The sequence below is a fragment of the Bison bison genome, unplaced genomic scaffold (assembly GCF_000754665.1).
Source record: "Bison bison bison isolate TAMUID 2011002044 unplaced genomic scaffold, Bison_UMD1.0 scf7180017863055, whole genome shotgun sequence".
Classification (NCBI taxonomy): Eukaryota; Metazoa; Chordata; class Mammalia; order Artiodactyla; family Bovidae; genus Bison; species Bison bison.
The window spans coordinates 59,399-63,193 of NW_011493627.1; the positions used below are offsets into that span (position 1 = coordinate 59,399).

At 50.5% G+C, this 3,795-nt stretch overlaps 1 pseudogene; it reads right to left on the minus strand.

The window, feature by feature from the left end:
* Window positions 1-2,246: 2,246 nt before the first annotated feature.
* Window positions 2,247-3,413, minus strand: LOC104983650 (annotated as a pseudogene).
* Between the last annotated feature and the right edge of the window lie 382 nt (window positions 3,414-3,795).

Sequence of the window (3,795 nt, forward strand, 5' to 3'; positions counted from 1 at the left end):
ACAGGTCCGACTCTGTGCGACCCCATAGACGGCAGCCACCAGGCTCCCCCGTCCCTGGGATTCTCCAGGCAAGAACACTGGAGTGGGTTGCCATTTCCTTCTCCAATGCATGAAAGTGAAAAGTGAAAGTGAAGTCGCTCAGTCGTGCCGGACTCTTCTCGACCCCATGGACTCCATTTTAAACTCTCAACTCTCTCTCTTTTTCCTTTCTGACCTCTCTGTAGCTCAAACGGTAAAGAATCTGCCTGCAATGCAGACTAGTGTTCGATCCCTGGGTTGGGAAGTTACTCTGGAGATGGGCATGGCAGTCCACTGCGGTATTCTCGCCTGGAGAATTCCACGGACAGAGAAGCCTGGCGGGCTACAGTCTGACTAACACACATGATAGTCTCTTTTTACACGCTAGAAAATAGGCCCCAGAGAAGTCACATAAAGTACCAAAATCCCAGGTCCATCTGCTGCCAAAGGACAGTTTCCATCCACTGATCTTGGTTTAGGGCTTCTTCTTCCTACGCACTGTCAGGATCTTCTTTTTTGGAGGGGAAATGTGTCTGCAGTCACTCAGTCATGTCCAACTCTTTGCGACCCCACAAACTGTAGCCCACCACGCTCCTCTGTCCATGGGATTTCTCAGCCAAGAACACTGGAGTGGGTTGCCATTCCCTTCTCCAGGAGATCTTCCCAACCAAGGGATCGAACCCATGTCTCCTGCATTGCAGGCAGGTTCTTTACCATCTGAGCCATCAGGGAGGAGCTCCTTCTTTATTTCAGAACAATGTTATCAATTTTCAGTATCAGAACAGCTACACTCTTGTTTGTTTGTTTGTTTGTTTTTTCTCCCAATTGATCCCTACAGAGACCACACCAAAGGAGAGAACGTTTTAAGCCAATTAAGCTGCAGCACACTCACCTAGCAGACCTCACTAGAACCTCACCCAAAAAGGGGGATTGGGTAGGGAAAGAAACTTTGAAAGATCAGCACACTGCCAGCCCACAGACTGTAGAGCACTCTCACAGCCAGAGGGGTCACCCATGTGCCCCAACCCCAAAGAAGCAATGTACCACAATAATATAAAATTTAAAAACAGGTTTGTACATAAGCTCTTCCCGCTTTCTCCAGCAGTAACCAGTACAAAGCACAACGAGATGGCACTTTTAGACAGCAGCTTCAGACCCAGAAAAGGGTGATGAGAAGAGTTTCCTATGGCTAAATCAGTGGCAAAACATACTTTCCTTTCTTTCAAGGAGGCAGGAGAGAAAATGTGTTCGCCTCAACATAAGGGCCACAGGATCCATTCTGTGAGCCCAGGTTGGGAACAAGGTAGAGCTGGGACAAGGATTTGGTCTCAGAGGTTTCACCATCTTAAATTTGTGGGGTCACTTCTGATGAAAAAAGAGGAAGAAAAAGTTTCAACGATACCGTAAAGCTGAAACCTGGAACAGCACTTTTTTTTTTTTTTTTGCTAACTCCTCCTGCAGTCATCTTTGTGGTTTGCAGGGTACTTTTCCCAGAGCAATGAGGTTTCCCCAAATGGAGACTTTCTCTGGACTGTGAGGCTCTCAGTAAGGCAGGCCCATACCTTTTCCCTTCCGCTATGGAGAAGGTCTTTGAAAAGACCTTGATGCTGGGAAATATTGAAGGCAGGGGGAGAAGGGGACGACAGAGGATGAGATGGTTGGATGGCATCATCGACTCAATGGATGTGAGTTTGAGTAAGCTCTAGGAGTTGGTGATGGACAGGGAGGCCTGGCATGCTGCAGTCCATGGGGTCACAAAGAGCTGGACACGTCTGAGCAACTGAACTGAACTGATGGAGAAGGCAATATGCATTAAGCCGAAACGTTACCTTCCAAAACTGAAAAAGGGGTTAGACTGTTGCTTCAGAACCATGGAATTGTCTGGAACATTTTTTCAAATGGTTGTTACATCAACAACAGAAAAAGGTAATTACAAAATGTGTACATCACAGCAGGCTTTTAAAGACACTTCGAACTGTGCTCACATTCCCTTAAACTTTGTCCCCAAAGGTGTTCCGCCTCCAGCTCAGCTGGGGTCTCTGGGGAAAGGCAGAGATAGTTTGGCGAAAGGGACACAGGGGTGGGGATGGGAGAGGTGGTGAAAGGAGAGAAGCAGCAGCTGCTGCTGCTGCTAAGTCGCTTCAGTCGCGTCCAACTCTGTGCGACCCCATAGATGGCAGCCCACCAGGCTCCCCCGTCCCTGAGGCAGACTTCCAGTTAAATAAAGATTAGCCCTAGTTTGCAGGTGAGCTTCGGACAGAGTGTTCTCAGCGGAGTCGGGGTCCAGGGAGGCACCACTAGTGGCAGGGGGCGACTGGGCGCTCTACATCTCGTTGAGGTCGAGCAGCGTCTGCTCCAGCATCCTTTGCTTACAGAGGTGCTCCTCTTGGTTACATTTCACTTTCTCTTCCAAATCGTCCACTCTCTTTTCCAGCCCAGCTACCGATCTCTCAGCAAACTCAACCCCTGTCTCTGCCTCCTTGAGTTTATAGGTAGAAATCTATCTCTTCCTCATATTTGTCTCCTTTTCGAGAGTACTTCTCTTCAGCAGCTCTCAGACACTTCAGGTGCAGCTCCATCAGTCTGATTCGCTCATCCATCTCTCGGCAGTGGCAGTCTGCCAGCTCAGCTCACTCCTCTGTGCATGCCAGGTCTCCCCCAATAATCCCCAGCTTCAGTTCAGTTCAGTCACTCAGTTGTTTCCGACTCCTTGAGACCTCATGGACTGCAGCACGCCAGGCCTCCCTGTCCATCACCAACTTCCGGAGTTTACTCAAACTCATGTCCATCGCGTCAGTGATGCCATCCAACCATCTCATCCTCTGTCGTCCCCTTCTCCTCCTGCCTTCAATCTCTCCCAGCATCACGGTCTTTTCCAAAGAGTCAGTTCTTCGCATCCCAAGCTTATGAGCCACCTCTTCCTACTTCATGTCTGCCTCTTCTGCAGTGTGCTTAGCATCTTTGAGTTGGATTTCCCGGAGTTCCAGTTCTTTCTTCATCTTCTAAGGCTCGGTTTTCATACCTTCATACCTCTCTCGATCTCCTCCACAGCTCTCTCAGCTTCCTCCAGCTCTTGCAGGGCAGGGGCCAGGCGCTCTTGAGCTCAGTCCAGCTCCTCTTCAACCAGCTGGATCCTAGGCTCAAGGAAGCCGCCTCAGACCCCCCTGCCCTGGGCCTGCCTCTCTCGTGCACCTCTGGAGGTGCTCAGCACTCTGGCCTGAATCACCAGCCTGCTGCTGTGGAACCTGGACCTCCTGCTTCACCACCTCGATGGTGCTGATCCTGGCCGTGGGCCCACCCAGCTCTCGCTCGGCGCTGCAGCTGCCTCTCGGGGTCTTCTTGGTTTTTGTCTCTCCTAGGACTTTTGGTCCTAAGAAGGCTCTTGGGGAGGGCATAGGGAATCACCTGACCCAGTGTCCCTACCAGTTACACCTGTTGGCAGTGATGTGTTGGGAGCAGAGGTTTATTCACCCTACCTTGTGTGGGAGGTGCAAGACTCCCTTCCCTGAGGAATGGATACCAGCCTCACCTTCCCGAGATCTGAGTCAGAGCCCAGACTCTGTCATTTCATCAGTTGGGTGCTCCCACTGGTATGGTTTTCTCCTCCGAGTCTGCTTCCCTTGTCTGCTCCACGATGAAAGCGATACAAAGCTGTTCAGGTTCTAGCCACTGATGAAAGATGCCCAGCACATTTTCTGGCACAAAATAGGGTGTTCACTCAGTGGAATGAGTTCAGGGGCTGGCTCAAGGTCTGCGTTTTTGAGTTGGTGTGAATCC